The following is an 18,730-nucleotide window of genomic DNA, read 5'->3' as shown; positions in this document are numbered from 1 at the left end:
TCCGAGGGCCTTGACATTTAAAACGAGACATGGAGAACTTTGAAAAAGCACTGGTAGTTTATTTACAAGACAATTTATACAGACAGTACCTTAAGGAATTTTACCGTTCAACGTCATCTTGAATTTAGTCACGATAAGTCGAAGCGAGTAATGAACTAACAGGTATGATAAGGATCAGATTCCAAAAAAATAATTCAGTGGAAATGCATGGATTCAGTTGCTTCCAGTAGCAGCAACTGGAATCCATGCATTTTAACGGAATTATTTTGAATCTGATCCCTTATCATTGTTCATTCTTACGATTCCAACTAATATTAGCTAATTGCTAATGTTAGCTAGTGCTAATGTTAGCTAATTGCTAATGTTAGCTAATTGCTAATGTTAGCTAATCGCTGAACGGTAAATGTTAGCTAATGTTAGCTAATTGCTACTGTTAGCTAATTGCTAATGTTAGCTAATTGCTAATGTTAGCTAATTGCTAATGTTAGCTAATTGCTAATGTTAGCTAATTGCTAATGTTAGCTAATTGCTAATGTTAGCTAATTGCTAATGTTAGCTAATTGCTAATGTTAGCTAATTGCTAATGTTAGCTAATTGCTAATGTTAGCTAATTGCTAATGTTAGCTAATTGCTAATGTTAGCTAATTGCTAATGTTAGCTAATTGCTAATGTTAGCTAATTGCTAATGTTAGCTAATTGCTAATGTTAGCTAATTGCTAATGTTAGCTAATTGCTAATGTTAGCTAATTGCTAATGTTAGCTAATTGCTAATGCTGTTCATTCTTACTCATGTTCTAATTTTATCGCGGACTAAATTCAAGATGACGTTGAACGGTAAATGTTAGCTAATGTTAGCTAATTGCTAATGTTAGCTAATTGCTAGCTAGTTCAAACATGACTTAGTACGTTCGGTTTTGGTTAACATTACATTTTGAAACCAATATATTTATAATAAATATGCGTTTTCAATTGGCATATGCAGAAGTACTGTAATTCTTACCTTGGATATGATGATGGCGGAGTTTGGACAGCTCACACAAGCAGAAAAGTAATAGTTGAAGTTACTGGAGGTGAAAACTTTGTCAGGGATGGGAGGCAGGGGATGAACGTTAAAAATCGCCCCACAATGCTGTGCGGTTCAAGTGCAATTCAAATTGCTGTCAGAGGGTTAATAGTGGGGTACGAATTGTCATGAAATAATGTTTTTTGCTAAAATTTATTTTTTTGTTTAATCTGCTTTATTTGGGGTCCTACTGTTGAAAAATGATGGGGTGCAAATTTTCTGACCCCGTTTTGCCCCTCCTCTGTGGGGCGCTTTCTCACCTTGGCCAGGATAATGACTGCACACATATATCTACTAATAATGATCACATTTTTACAATCTTGGTGTCAATTTAGGGGTTATTGAGGATGCTGAGTCCATTTATGACAGTTTCATTGTGATCAGAAGTTGTTATGTCTCATTTTTTGGTAGTGGTTTAGGCTTTTCTAGGGTATTTTATTATATTTTTTGGTCAAATTGATTATATACACTCTAAGTTATGTGCACTCAAGAAGTTAATACACAGTATAAACTTGAAGAGTAATTTATATAATAATAATAATAATAATAATAATAATAATAATAATAATAACTTTGTTAGATATAGCGGCTTAAGAAAGAGTTAGAGACTAAAGGCCTCAGTGAGCAGATATGTGTTTAGATACTTTTTTTTGTTGTTTTTTTGTGTGTTTTTTAATCTGGTGAACAATCTGATATTTTCCTTTACAATAGCTAATAAAGCAATCAATCATTTAACATCTTTGAAATAAAACTAATTCAAAATGAACTGTAGCTCTACTGCAATGGCAGTGTACATTAACTAAGTACTGAACTAATTGATGAACTAATTGATAAATGAACTAATTATTAATGTAAAGTTGCATAAACATGAACAGGAAATAAAACACCTTAGAAATACACTTCTACATACATCGATCATTCATCAGCATCATCCTCATTTGTAGTATGCTTGGTCGCATTTTCACAGTCACCAGCAAAGCATTTGCAAAAAGGAGTACAGGGAATTCCATGTCTGTGACAAGTGCACCTGAGTGTTTTGCACTGGGTTTTGCACACACATTTTGTCAACTCTATCACAGCTCTAGGTGCAGGGAGTGTAAGACATGTCACAGGAACATAAACTCCTTCTTGGAAAGTCCAACCATTTTCTTCAATCTGAGGAAGAACTGGAAAGTTTGAAATGTAGGATTTATCACGCATGGCAATGTAATTGGCACGAAGGATATGAGGCAACAAGGCAGCTTGTGACAGAGGTAACATTTCTCCGGGGTCAGAAAATTTGCACCCCGTCATTTTTCAACAGTAAGACCCCAAATAAAGCAAATAAAACAAAAATATAAATTTTAGCAAAAAAATCCTACGGAAATACAATTCGTACCCCACTATAAAGCAGAGCAAGACCAAGACTGAGGGGCAAACGTTCAACAATTTGTTGAAAGTGTCTTTTTATCAGCAATCACCAAATGAAAGCTAGACAAAGCCAAAACGATTTCTTTGCAACTAGTAGACACAGGAGTTGCATACACATGCTCATTCCTTATGGTATTTAACTCTCAAAGAATTTGTTGCAGTTCGCAATTTTCAGTAAAAAAAACAGTGACAATGTGCCTGACATTTTTATTTTACTCTTGAGATGTTGACCTTAAAATGCTCAGTGAGTTAACCCATTACTTAGGCTACCGGTAATTAGTGACCCAGGCAGTGGGTAGAATACCATGTATCTGTTGGAGATTGAGTTCCAAACCACAAACCTGTTGCTGGGTTATGGGAAATAACCCAGCATGGGCTAATACAACCCAATAAATGGTCAAACTGCCACAACCCAGTAATTGGGTGCAGAAATAACCCAGCATTTTTTAGAGTGTTGTTTTGGAGCGTTAAGCCTTTTCCATAGGCGTCAGTGAAGGAGATTGAGGAATGACCATTTTTTTATACGAAAATATTTCTTAACTTCAAAAACTCAGTGTCTAAAACTCATTGTCATTCAGACTCAACCCTCTTGTTGCTTTGATATTTTTCGTTGTCGTTTGAAAGTTGGCAAGCAGGCATATTGCGGTTGCAATTTAAGTGAAATGTTTACAGTAGGCCTAGGCCTACAACATGCTGTTAGGCTGGGCTACTGTCAATGTACTTGTACAGGTAAATGTTCAACAATTGCTGGTGTACAAGCTATAATCAATTAGCTAAATCATTTGTCCAGCTGTTTAAACATTTTTTGTGCTACATTCAAACGCAAAAGGTGCCTTGATATCTTTTTCGTTTCAACGTCAGCAAGCATGCTGATGTTGCAATGAATGAGGATAATTGGTTTTATCTGCGGATTTATTTTTGCATTATTTTGAATATGACTCGCTCCAGTCTCAACAGCACGTCTACTTTTTCCACACGCACCTCAGTTCTAACACACATCCCCTCTCGCTTTCTCTCTCTCTCCATCCCTGCGCACGGGGCACTCTTAAAGGAGCTGCACCATTTTACAACAATTGCATCTACATTTTCATATTAGAATGTTTTGTCAAGTGTAAGCTTAAACTACCGTGATCAATTTAAGTTCCGTGCGCCCCCGCGTCATCATGGAAGCAGTAAGTCAAGTCGCATCAAAAATAGTAGTGGCAGAACTCCCAAGTGACACATTGTGGTTGTTTGTGTCAACTGCAGTTTGTGCCATTTCTGCTGAGAAAATGGGGTGCGTGATTCATGAAGGAACCCGTCCAAACTTAACCGGGACCCACTGTAAACCTACTAGGAACCCTAGTGAGAATTATGGTCAGGGAGTAATAAAAAAAGTTGTTGCAAAAAAGATGGGTGTACCAACTCTGCAAATGCAATGCCATTGGACAGTGGACAGTTTCCATGATATTTTGCGACAGGTCTTGTGCCACTTTGCCCCATTGCTCCAGCGATGGGTGTGTGTGGGGGGGTAGAGATGGGGGTGTGTGTGTGTGTGGGGGGGGTAGCGATGTGTGTGTGTGTGTGTGTGGGGGGGGGGGGGGTACTGTAAAAAGTTTAACGTAAAATTTACAGCTGCAAATACAGGCAGCAAATAACCAGCAAGTTGCTGTATAAGTACCGTATTTTTAATCACAGTACTTATGGATCATACTGTAACTAAGTACAGTAGTAATACCAGTGCTGTAATATTACATACAGTCATTTTGGGAAATTCATATCCTGCTTTATCTACAGACAGGATCAATTTGGCTAGGCCTAGGTATGGTTTAGGCTACACAAACTTGCATAAATAACCATTGACAACTTGTTATCAGTTTGAAAAGCAAGTACATTTATTCACTTTTTTCCTTTTAGAAATTCTCGTGTGTTGCATCCTAACGTTAGACCAACGGTTGCCGTCAGCCTGATCCACCACCAGTAGCAGAGTGAAGCAGCACCTAGCAGAAATAGAAGAAAAAAAGATAAACAGTGTTATATAACAATTTTCAACTGAAACTGAAGGCTACTTACAAGTGAAACTTTAGAATAATCATTTATATATATACTGTATGTTTTTTGAGTTTACTGTCAAAATGCCAGGCTGAAGATGGTGTTAGCATAATGTGCATAATGTTTGCTTGCAGCAACAGCCATTCGCGCTGTTCGTCCGAACAACGATTAATGATAGTCAGATGTGACTTAAAGTTAACTTATATCAATATTGCTAAAGTTAGCCTATTAAACTCACAAAACCGTACATGATTACGAGGAGTTAACGTTACATAAGTTAGCTGGTAGCAGCTAAACCTCCACGTTAACGTTAACCAGCAGCACATCATCTTCAGCCTAACATTGTGACAGTAACATAGGCCTAGCACTACTAGCGAATGTTTTATATAAATTATATAAATATAATAAACTGTAACTTACTGAGAACTAAGGTAGGCCTAATATAAATGAGACTGCCATAACGTAAAACGTAACATAAAACATTAGCATCTAGCTAACGCAATGCCACCGTCACAGCAACAGCAACTATGATAGCTAGCCTAACGCTACTTACTTTAGTTGATCCAACAAGCATGGATGAGTTCGTAAGTTAGACAGTACAACGCATATAGACTGTACACATGCCCGAATTTAATGTAGTACAATTTCACAATGAAACATTAACGCTACATAAATAAATGCTTGCTTACCATTAAGGTGGAGCTGCAACTTGACAGAGTGCTGAACACCGCTGGTCTGACTGACTGAACTGTTGCTCAAAAATGATCTCCCCGACAGTTCAAACGCCGCCGCTGCGGTGTAATGCTTCAATCACCACGCCAACATTTCCCAGTAAACCATAAATCCATGACTTTTCAATATCTTTTCAAAATGATTATTTTGATGGAAAATCAACATAATATCAATGTCACCTTGCTATCTGGGAGCTTAACTTTGTATTTATGTGCAAAAAGAAAACAGAAAACCCCAACTGATTTTCCGCCATGTTTTTTCAAAATTTTCAAAAAGCTGACAAGTGAGGGAGGAGTCAGATTTATTACTGTGTTATGATTCGCAGCACATTTTTATTACTGTAGTTTGACCATTTTTGACCATAATTCATAGCGAAACCACAGCAACATACTGTATTCACAAATACAGTACACATTTTTCTCAAAAACAGCAGTGATGCTGTGAAAATCACAGAATCTTGTTACAGTGTAGCGATGGGTGTGTGTGTGTGTGGAGGTGGGGGGGGGTTAGCGATGGGTGTGTGTAGAGGTGGGGGGGGGGGGGTTAGCGATGGGTGTGTGTGGAGGTGGGGGGGGTTAGTGATGGGTGTGTGTAGAGGTGGGGGTTAGCGATGGGTGTGTGTGTGTGGGGGGGGTTAGCGATGGGTGTGTGTAGAGGTGGGGGGGGGGGTTAGCCCACGGTGTGTGTAGAGGTGGGGGTTAGCGATGGAGGTGTGGGGGGTTAGCGATGGGTGTGTGTAGAGGTGGGGGGGGGGTTAGCGATGGGTGTGTGTGTGTGGAGGTGGGGGTTAGCGATGGGTGTGTGTGTGTAGTGGTGGGGGGGGGGTTAGCGATGGGTGTGTGTGTGTGGGAGGGGGGGTTAGCAAATAGTGTGTGTGTGTGTAGAGGTGGGGGGGTGCGGGTGTGTGTGGGGGTGGGGGGTTAATGGGTGTGTGTAGAGGTGGGGGGGGGGGTTAGCGATGGGTGTGTGTAGAGGGGGTTAGCAACAGTCTTGTGCCACTTTGCCCCATTGCAATAAAAAGCCTTTTCCCTTTATACCCTTTACCCCTTTTCTTTACTACCTCTAAACACAGTTATCTGGATCTTTCTTGTCAGCTAAGGTTTTACATGCAGTTGTGTACTCAATTTAATAGAAAATACACGTCTCCCTGTATAAACCTGCTGCCATCAGCGCAGCCATCGGTGGTGTTGAATGCACTGCTCTATCGGTCATCATATAAAGGATAAGTGATTGTGAATGGATCCTGGGTCTGGTGATTTGGAAATGGCATTAATGGCAAATTAATGCCATCTTTTCCAGACAGGATTTTGCAGAGCAAATTCAAATTTGCTGACAGGCTTGTCTTTGTTCACCCAAACTAAGTAAGTAAGTGAAAATTGTGGAAATGGAGTGCAAATTCATGAGCAGAGATGGAAATATTAAAATTATATTTCTTTCAGTGTATGTAAATACAGTTGACTGTGCTTTTTGTAAGTGAAACTTCCCAATTGTTACTGGATATTGTAGATGACTCTTTTCACCTCTTTTCACCAGTGAGCGCTAACTGATTCAAATAGTGAAAAGTTTGCTAGGTGACATGAATGAGTTTGCTAGGTTGCTAAATTAGTCAGCAAAAACAACAAATAACACAAGATCTGCTGAATTCCCCCTAATCACCCATTCTATAGCCTGGCGTAGCCACACTTGAGTCTGGTAACATGCAATTTGGATTTGATTATGGAGCATGTTTCTACCTTACCTGAAAACTAGCTTGAATCCCTGTCCAAAAAATGCCTTAATGGCTGTTTTCTGTTTGTCTTTTAAAGTTATTTCACTGTCAATATCTATAAATTATAACAGTGGCAGCAATTTCATTGTAAACTAAATCAACTCAAGTGCACTCAGGTGAAATTGATGAATGCTTCACTATTGCTCATCTGTCCATCATCGTATAAAGCCCACCCAAGAAACTTGATTGGCCTGAACATATCTTAATCGCGCATACAGACCTAATGTCCCATAGATATGAGAAAGCTAGATACCGCATTGTCTGTCGAGTTCTACTTGGTGGCATACGTGAATGCGGCCCCAATATTGCTGGGGGCAAACACCTTACTGTCTATGGGCAACACTTGGGGGCAAACACCTTACTGTCTATGGGCAACACTTGGGGGCAAACACCTTACTGTCTATGGGCAACACTTGGGGGCACACACCTTACTGTCTATGGGCAACACTTGCCAGCAATCAGAGACACCCATCTGATTTCCAATCAGAGACACCTGTTTCTCCATTGGCCTCCAGTGATCGTTGGCCTCACGAAGATGGCGGTGCTATTTACGTATGTTCTGGAGCCCAATGCAGCATCTAGCTTTCATATATCTATGGAATTTCCCTCCATTACATTCTGTTGGCGGGGTAAATTCCCAGCTAAACTTTCCCCTTTCCCTTCTGTTGTTTCATTGTCTCATACTGGCAACCACAACACCCATAGATGTCCACACGTTCAGTACAGCGATCACTTGCTGAAGGAGGTGTCGTCTATGAGAAGATAGATGGGAGCAGAGAGGGGAAAAAACAAACGCTGCTTCTGACATGACCTCTTGAATGGTTTAAAATAACCCACATATGTGGTTTCATAATGTTCATGTCTTGAAATACCACGATGTAAGCACCCTTATTTCCAAACATGCTTAAGAGTAACAGCATAAAAAAGAAACAATCTTACAGGTAGCCTACATCCAGGGATGGGCACAAATACATCAAAATGTATTTCCAAATAAAATACCAAATACCCACCTTAAAAATGTATCAAAATAAACTACAAAATACAGCAGCCAAAAAATTTATCAAAAAAAAATTCAGTATTTTTGTATTTTCAAAATACGACAAAATACTTTTCTCTAAAAGCCTTTTTTGTCTATTCCTGGCACCTCACCTCACTTTTATTAGTTATTTTTCCAAAATTGCCATATAATAAAGAGCATCCTTCGAGCCTTTTGGATAACTGAAACAATATGATCATGGGGGAAAATAGTGCAAGGACATAGTGGTCATATTGTTTAATTGACTAGCACACAGGAAACACTAGGAAATAGAATAGTTGCATAGGCTACAATACAAGCAAATAGGCTATAACAGACTCACCACTATCAAGCCTAGGCTACAGCTGAGTGCAAAATCTCATCATCACTGTGTCTTTCCATTCATTTTGAAATGTTCTTGTAAGATCCTGCTCAAAAGCCAATTGCACATAGGACCTTCTGATAATATTGCAACATTGAACGTAGGCTATGTGATCGCTCGAAATGTTCTTCAAAGTACACATTTACGATTCGATGGATTCCATGGAACCAATTTTCACCTCAACGAAGGAACCAATCACAGAACGGAGGGGGGACAGCAAGACGATGATGACACACTGAAGCGGTTATGAGCTACGTACAGACGCATTTGATAGACATTCGTAGCACCCAATAAATGGCTCTGAGCATTCGTAAACCACGTCTCAAATACGAGAAAATGAATGTGTAGTTCCCAGACCCAAACTCAATGAGATGAGATCTGGCGTTAGCCAGGCTATGTGGCTAGGCAGAGGCACCAAATGTGATGGAAAGTTTAAGAGTGAACAGGACACTCGGCATGGCTTTTAGTATCTGCTCTGACAGTTCACAGACAAATTTAAAGTCAGTCCAGCAAAGGAAAATAAACTCTCTACTGAAGCAGAGGGGCTTGACCATGCAGAGGGGCTTGACCATGCAAAGGCACCACAGACAGACAGAGACAAAGATGTTGTGCTTTATAGATAGTTAGATAGATGTCATCACAGTGTTTCACAGAAAGTATTTTACAGTATTTTGAAAATACAAAAATAAACAAAACTGAAGTATTTTGATACAAAATACAAAGGCATTTTCATTATCTCAATAGTATTTTGTATTTAAAATACGTATTTTAAATACATGTATTAGAAATACTGCCCATCCCTGCCTACATCTTTTGAAAAGTATTTTTTATCACATCAGGGTTTTGTTTATGTTTGGGTTTTTTTAGCAGAAGCTTTTGTCCAAAGAAGCTTACACCAGTAAAAAAAAAACTGTCAAGGCATCTGCTAGGCTACTGTGTAGCCTAAATGAAACCAAATGTTTCCATGGTTTGTAACTGTGTCACTTCTCTAACCACAAGGTCAAATGTAAGCTCATTTCTATGGTCAAACACACAAACCTCTCTCACTCTATTAGTCTTTTTTAGGACTAGTCTTTTTATCTGAATATGTGTAGAGTGCAGAATAGGGGAAGCTATATTAATCAATGTCAAACTAGATTAACCGCAAAGTGGTACAAAATATGACCGCCGCTCAGTCCTGCACATTCTCTCCAAAAATAAATCACGCTTGTCAATTTGTCTCCATCTCCTACAGTATTCCATCCCCTACTCTTGCAACTTTTGTGTATGTAAATGAATGTGTCCATGTGTGCATTTCCTTTTGTGTATATGTGTGCTTCTCTCTCTGGGTGTGTGTGTGTGTGTGTATATGTGTCTTCTTGCCTGTATGTGTGTGTGCCCACTTGTGAGTGGGTGTGTGGGGGTAATGGTGTGTGTGTGTGTGTGTCTGCTTGTGAGTGGGTGTGTGTGTGTGTGTGTTTATATGTGTGTGTGCTGTGTCTGCTTGGATTAGACAGCTCCACTGACTGAGTCTCACAGTAAGCTCTTTGTTGGCTTCTCATCACCAAACTTGGGAGTTTGTTCATCTACATTTATTTATATAGCACCAAAGAGCTGTAAAGAACACAACAAAAAAAGACAAGACTGCACCAGAACATAATATACAGAAACATGACAAAAAGACAGTAAATCAAAAACATTTTAAAATAATTATAAGTCAGTACTAAAGGTAAATACTACTAGTAGTACTACTGTACTACTTCTACTTCTATGAGGCTATCTACTACTAACTATTACTTCTAATAATAGCAATAGCTTAAAAAATTAAGGAAAATAAGAAGTAGAAAAAAAGCAAAAGTAAGAAGATAACAGGGACAATTATTACGCTAAAGTTTAAATAAAAGATTAAAGTATAATTTTTATACTTTAACAACCTTATGGTAATGATTACATCTTGATTAGTCATAGTCACATAGTTTGTCAAATTGATATGCTAAGCCTTTCATGGCATATATAGGCACAATTAGGCTACAGCCACACCATTAGGGGGCAGTACAAGACAACATAGGACAGAGCAAGAGATACACTGGGTTGAATGGAAATATCAACAATTTAAGTGAGATATTTGTAATATCCATGATTAAATGCCATTGATATGGAATGTGAGCCATTTGTAGAAGAAAGAGTTATTTGTCATTTGACACTATTTTAAACCTGTATAGATGCAGTGGAATGACAGATATTAAGGTCCCAAAGACAATCAACTTTAATATGGCAAAATAAGAAGCAATAATTTTTATATTTTTATATATTTGACATACACAAATTTAACCAAGATGCTTAGAAAAAAATAAATATATACATGCAAGGTGAACAATATGTTGGTTTACTGACATCTCTGTCATTCAAAGATTCATTCATTCTGTAATTCCAGCAAAACGTTGTTAATATTAGAGTTAATATTAATATTCTCCAACAGTTACACTGTTACACACCAGTGTGTGCTCCTCCTAAATGTGTTATTCATCATTTAAAGATCAAAAAAGGTCACACTCCAAAACTTTAGTTTTCTTTTTAATATTTCCTGTTGCATGCTGATTCCAACAGTGTTGCATTTGGAAGCACACCTGCTGTATAAGAAGAGGGAGAACACAGCATTTTGAGCTTATTCATTTAAAGACCCAGCACAGTGTACAAAAATAGTTTTTTTCTTCTTTTTTTTAACAAAAAGACAGAACTAGAACCTGGTGTGCCTGATGAAAATGGACACAAATGTGAACTGGATGAAAATAACGGACCATACCTTTAAGGACGTTTAATTGTATGATAAGTTGTCTCTGCCTCACGTATGCGAGTTGGTTGGTCACTCAGTCGCCTTGCGTTTCTTAATGTTTGCTCATTATCAATGTGGGCATATGTCACATCTGAGGACTTGGCCTGCAAACAAATGCATGAATGGTGGAATGGATTTGAAAGAAGAACAAATAAAAAAATCATTCAACTATAACATGTAGAGTAGTTGTCTAGAAGAGGGACCCCACCTGTATATTTGGTGAAGTACCACGTCTGGTAGTTGAAGCGGCTGAAGCTAAAAACAGAGGTGATTTTAGTCTGTTATTTTAGCGCAATTGTGTACACTTTGTTTCTGCTAAAAATAAAACATTAATTCTTCTGATCAGGATAACAGTTAACAGTTGACGTCACATTAGTGGATTTGTTGATGGAGGTTCTTATTATAGAGTCCTTTAGATAAAGATGACATACTCTTAACACAGCTATACGTTAGATAAAGACGACATACTCTTAACACAGCTATACGTTAGTGTGGCCAGATGACATACTCTTAACACAGCTATACGTTAGTGTGGCCAGACGACATACTCTTAACACAGCTATACGTTAGCGTGGCCAGACAACATACTCTTAACACAGCTATACGTTAGTGTGGCCAGATGACATACTCTTAACACAGCTATACGTTAGATAAAGACGACATACTCTTAACACAGCTATACGTTAGAAAAAGACGACATACTCTTCACACAGCTATACGTTAGTGTGGCCAGACGACATACTCTTAACACAGCTATACGTTAGATAAAGACGACATACTCTTAACACAGCTATACGTTAGCGTGGCCAGACAACATACTCTTAACACAGCTATACGTTAGTGTGGCCAGATGACATACTCTTAACACAGCTATACGTTAGCGTGGCCAGACAACATACTCTTAACACAGCTATACGTTAGCGTGGCCAGACAACATACTCTTAACACAGCTATACGTTAGTGTGGCCAGACAACATACTCTTAACACAGCTATACGTTAGATAAAGATGACATACTCTTAACACAGCTATACGTTAGATAAAGACGACATACTCTTAACACAGCTATACGGTAGATAAAGACGACATACGTTAGATAAAGACGACATACTCTTAACACAGCTATACGTTAGATAAAGACGACATACTCTTAACACAGCTATACGTTAGATAAAGACGACATACTCTTAACACTCTTGACACAGCTATATGTCACTGTGGTCATTTCTTTGTGCTGCCATTTCTGCTGGTTTCTTCCTGGTGTTCCCTCTGCTCTCCTCATCTGGGTGAAGTCCAGGTGGAAATATGTCAAAGCTTGCTGAGCATCAGCCTGACATGACACAGACTGGCACATGCTGCAGCAAAACTACAAGCACACAAAAGCAAATGGACAAATAGTCAGACACTCAAACAAAGACACATGCACACACACACTCTTTCTTGCTCTCTCTCTATCCCTTGGTCTTACACACACACTCACAGAAACACACAGTATGCTTGCAGAAGTACTTACTTGTGCTGTAGCTGTGCTGTTGATGTCTGAAGAAGAATCTGAAACAGAGATGTGATGTGCCCATCATTCTCTCAATCTGTGCCACTGGGACACGACATACATGTAGATAGATAGATAGATACTTTATTGATCCCCAGGGGAAATTCATGTACACATATGTACACCGTGCTACATACACTTCCTCTTATAATCACAGCTCAATAATGTCTGTGAATGAAACAACATTGAGAGGCATGTGACTACCTGCACTTTTGCGCAGGTGAAGCACCCAGTGGCTGATGAGTAAACTGACGGCGCACACACACACTACGCTAAGAGCCCCAGCTGAGTAAATGACCAGTTGGCACCACTCCACAGGACCTGCCGTCAGGTGATCTCTCAGCAGGTCTAGTGAAGTGATGTGGCTCCTCTCTACGACATGGAGTCCCACCTGCACCTCACACCACCATTCCTCTAAGACGTCTGGTGCAATGTAGTTGGTGTTTTTGCTGGTGGTGATATTGATCCTTAGCTTGCTTGTCACACTGAACCTGTTTTGGAAGCAGATGCACATAATGATGAAGAGTTCAGTTGTTAAGCCCCCTTATGCAATATGACCTGCAGTAATTCATTTAGGGCACACAGTGATTCATTGATTATTGAATTAGTTCAATTAGAATTAGTTGTGCTATCCAACATGACAGTCTCGCCTTTTTTGCTTTTGTAGTAGCCTACATGTGAATGCACCTGGTATTTGTGTGTGTGTGTGTGTGTGTGTGTGTGTGTCTGTGTATAGGAATATTGGAAAAGAAATATTTCCACTAATCAAAAACAAAATCAAACCGCAACATAGTCCTTCCTTAAGACCTACTTAATGTCCAGAAATATGATGATGGGAACTGAAAATGAACTTTAAACCCTTGATAGTTTAACTTGTAGACTCTTCAATAAATATCACTATACAACACCTGATTTGTTTAGATAAATTACTAATAACAATTATAATAATAACTGTGCTCTGCTAACTGTGCCGAGTTACAAATTCTGAATCTGCCTTGATAATTATTCTACTTTATCTTTTATTACTTTTTTTTACTACTTTTGCCTTTGTTTTTTGCTTACTAATTATCCTTTATTTTTTAATTATTTTACCTTGTGTTTTAGGTTTTCTTTTTATTATGATCTTTACCTTTTAACTATTCTTTGACTATATTGCCTTTCTATGCTTTTTATTTGTTATTATTGTTTGGTTTTGTTTATGTAAAGGACATTGAATGACCTCTGTGTATGAAATGCGCTATATAAATAAACCTGACTTGACTTGACTAATAATAAGAATATTTATTTGTATAGCTCCTTTCATACACAGAATGCAGCTCGAATTGCTTTACATTTGGAGCATTCAACACAATAGAGAAAAAAATAATACTACAAACACACAAAACAATTAATAAAACATCAGAGATTCAGAATTAGCTAAAAATGAGAATTCACATATGAATTCACACATGTAACATAATGTGAAGAGGTGAAGAGAATGTACAAGTATGATTTCAAGTCTTCTTTAAAGATGTTTACAGAATTTGCCTGTTTGATGTACAGAGACTGGGTGTTCCATAGCTTTGGTGGATAATGGAAAAGTCAAGTCTAGTCATTATTTGTATAGCGCATTTAACATGCAACCCAAAGTGCTCCACATACAAAACACTGACGCATAACAAAAGACAAAAGATGCCGGACGGAGCGGCATAGTCGCCAGCGTACCAAGACAGACAACAAACAAAATTAACAAATAATAAAATAAATAAATAATACAAATGTAAAAAAGCAGCTGCTCCGCTTTGCGTAAACAAACCAGGAATTTGACTCTGGTTATTCTTTCCTCTCAAAGTACAACACTCCCTTAACATATAAGAATAAGAAATAAAAAACAGAAAATAATAAAAACAGAACAGTAAGAATAGAATGTAGGGCAGTAGAATATGGATATGTATTAAGTTTAAATACAGTATGTACATTTGCAATAAATGCACTTATAAATTGAAATTATCGAATGTGTCGAAAACAACACTTGTGTTGTTTTAACACATCTCTGTGTCCAGATAGGGACAACACAGTCTGTGTTGTTTCCTTTTTTTATTGGCTACACAATAAGTGTTGAAAATAACACAACTTGCATTTTTTTAACACATTTCTGTGTCCAGATAGCGACAACAGATTCGTTTTAAGAGTGTGGGGATGTCCGCCTCCTTGTTGTCCTGTCAAGGTTGCCATGGGCGTGGACACCTCAGGCACAGGCAAGATAGAGGGTAGGAATAGTACAATATCAGTATAGACTGAGATTTAGATTGAAATATGAATATAGTGCAGGCAGTTCAGTGCAATGATAATGTATTAGGCTGTGTTGGCAATAGTGTTGATTGACTTTGATTGTTGTCAGAGAATCCAGTATTTTAATTTAGGGACCGTTCGTTATTTATAAACGGGGTCACCGGAGGAAAATAGGGGAGGGTCATGTCTTTTTATTCTTTGTTGAGGGGAGGGTCACCTAACTTTTTTTTGTCTAGGAGGGGGGGTCACCCATCTTTTGTATTAATGAAAACAGCAAAAAATCAAAGTGGCTTGTTTGATTGTTGATTTCTGTCGCCATATAACGTTCTCTCTCGTTCCATAGCTCTGTCAACATTGAACAATGAAAATAAGGGAGATTTCCCGGGTTTCTCACACAAAATACGGAAAATGTCACCATCCGTCCCCATTAACGTTGGAAGGGTTGGAGCAACAAAGTAGTCTACTTTATTCACGCCTAACAGCCTATATCCATTTGGTCAACTTTATCCAGCCCTAAAAAAGCTAACTTTTGTTTACTTGTAGTTTACCGTGTAGCCTAGCCTAACTTTGAACAGTGTGCATGCTTATAAAACATACTTGTGCTTCATTCATCCACATATCCAGCTCCTAACGTTTTGACAAGCATTTCTACCAATTGACCTTGTTGCCCATCTCTAGCTTTGCTGTCTCCATCCTTTCTGTTTTTGTTGTTTGCAAAAAAATATATACAGTAGTAGGCCCTATTTCTTGGTAACCAGCAACAAGTGCAATTTGTTAATCGCTGTCATTCTCTCTCCTGCCAACAAAAATGTGTTACGTTCCAAGTAGCAGTGCGTAATTCTGCTTCATAAAGCAGAATACAGAATACAAATACATTGGTCATATAAATAGCCAGTTTATGGTCTACAGTGTAGGCTAGAGTTGGTAAGTTATGGTAGGCCAACTTGGAGTGAATATACAGGGGGATTTCTTTGGCTCTTAGCCTGGCAGGTGCGCACGTAGACATAGCCTACCACCGAACACTGCAAGCGCCAATGAATCGTGCTCTCACGACAACCACGTCGTTAACTTAAATAGGCCTACTGTAGGTTAACATCACTCTGAGTTCGCATTCAAGCAAGCAAAACGATGATTTGAATACATCTGTTTCACTGGAAGGGCAAGGGGTAACAACAGGACAACACAGAGACAGGCCAGAATGCAGGACTAATGTTATGAGAGTATTACAGTAATATGGGATATTCTACGGGAAAATATTAAAACGGCAAGACAGCGGGGATAAGTTAAAATGATAGGCCTAAACCCGGAAAAAGTTAGCATGTTAGGTATTTTTCGGTCCCTGTGATTATTTGTGAAATTGTGCAAACGGCCTTTTCAAGTCATTAGAGAAGGAAGGAGTGTAGCAAGCTCCCAAATTGACGCTCGTCTGAGAAATTGAGTTTTGGATAATGTTCAGCTTCGGCAGCTTCCCAATGACTGAGGAAGCCTAGAGACGAGTCCATAGCAACAAGTTCATGTGTTGAATTTGTTATTACCCAGTGTGCTTTGTTGAATGGTCTCAATGTTTTATTGTTTTATTTCATGTGACGACTTACTAGAGGAGTAAATTATTTCAAGTAGGCTAATGCAGTTGCAGGAAGTGTGCATTTAGTTTCCATGCTTATTGTGTTTCCATAACAATATTAGTGAGTAAATCTACTGAAATGGTCACCATCTTGGTGAAGTGTGATGTGTAAGATCAGAAAGCAGAGGGTGAGTTTCGAACCAATGCTATAGTCGATGTGCTTTCACAGTGCTCTATATCGTGGGTGGTAATTATCGACAATTGGCCGGAGGGTCATGTCTTTTATTATAGGCCTAAAGCAAATTATTTACAAATTGTAACATTAAATGGACGAATGCTGAAAATATGGGTACATTGTGTCAGGCACATATAGCCTTTTACACTCACTTCTAAAATATGAACGTTGTAGTCTAAATTTGTAGCCTACATTAGCTGTAACTGGTTTTACACGTTTCCTACATTTACAGATTTGCATTTAATTAGCATATAGGCTATGGCATATATGCGCATTCATCCTAACATTATCCATAAACATAAACAGTATTTTTGCAGCACTAAAACTTACACTTCTTTCGAGCCTGTGGACTCCCACGCAGCCCTACGCCCAGTCACCTCTGCTCCGCCAGAGGATCGCCAGACAATATTGATCTCTGGAGAGCTGACACCAGTGACCAGGCAGCGCAGCTCCACCTGCGTCAAAGGCTCGCTTCTGCGCAACGGATGTTCCAGTACAGCGCTATCACTCAGCAAAATAACCTGGCTTCTGTTGGTCCAGACCTTCTCCTCTGCAAAATAACAGTAGTAATAATAACACATTATTATTATTATTATTATTATTATTATTATTATTGTTATTATTAGTAGTAGTAGTACTACTACTAATAATAATAATAATAACAATAAACGGAACCGCGAATTACTTTCCACTCGTAGGCTAGATGGTAGCCTTGCCTACTTTTGCGAAAAGTAATCTGAATGGTCGGGGTGAGAACACGAAATTTACCTACAAGCAGCGATGTTCCCTCGCCAACAATTGGAAATAGCCGGCGTGCCACATTCCACAGTAGTAACGGCCGGCATCAACCATTTCAGTCTGAAATATATTCAATTCAACCATGGCTGGGTCCTGAGAATGACTTTGAGAAAAACGACTGCGTTTCTCGCTTTCTGTGTGAACGGTTTCCAGAGAACCGTTCATTGTGACTCTCGCCCAACAATTCATTAGGCACTGGTTTTTGGCCGAGTACCGGCACGAGATGGAGACATTGTCGCCAAGCTCAGAAAAGATCTGTGGGTTGACATCTGCAAAGAAAGAGAAAAAAGGAAATAGAAGCACAACCAGGTTAGAATACAGCTGACAAAATGGCAAATGAATATCTGAGATGCACAAAAACTGATTCATAAAACTAACAGGCAGTTTTGTAGGCTGTGCTGTAGCCTAGCCATAGAGGTAGCGTGTCACAGAGGTATTTTACATTTAGCCTACTTACATACAAGTAAAACATAAAGTAAAACAAGGGGAAACCAATACATCGTGGCACAACAAAAGACGAACATTGCTGAACATGCAGGCCGAGTGCAATGACCGACCCACATAAAAGTTTGTGAGGTTGTGTTCCTGCGCATGACTTTATGACCTCCTTTCCTTTATGGAACAACACTAATCTAACCTCCTTGTCAGCAAAATCTGTTTCGGTAAATACGGCGTAGACCACAAAACGTGCAAGGGCTCCTTTAGGACCGAATCACTGTTTGACCACAATATAGGCCACTATGTGCTCTATAGTCATCTTATGATGTAACATGCAGCGTTTGCTGTTTTACAAGTGATCCTAATTTTAGACGCATTCTACACAATGTTCTATGGCTTACTTTTATATTAAGCAATCATTTAAGAAACAGATAAAACATTCATTTCAGTTGAAGGTGATGTCAAGACAACGTGCTGCTAAACTAAAAGGTGAAGATGTTTTTCACAAACCATCCAGCCTGAAGCCAACTGTTATGGGTATTCCTAAATTAGTCAAACGATTGTGGCATGGGAATTGAATAAAAGTTGATTGGTTTATAACAGACAAAACCCCCCCATCAATATGCACAAGCCTCTATGGTGCAAGGTTTGTTGAGTTAA

Source organism: Alosa alosa, chromosome 13 (genome assembly GCF_017589495.1).
Source record: "Alosa alosa isolate M-15738 ecotype Scorff River chromosome 13, AALO_Geno_1.1, whole genome shotgun sequence".
NCBI classification, from domain to species: domain Eukaryota; kingdom Metazoa; phylum Chordata; class Actinopteri; order Clupeiformes; family Clupeidae; genus Alosa; species Alosa alosa.
The sequence above is the reverse complement of the archived record's forward strand: the minus strand, read 5'-3'. Positions refer to the sequence as shown.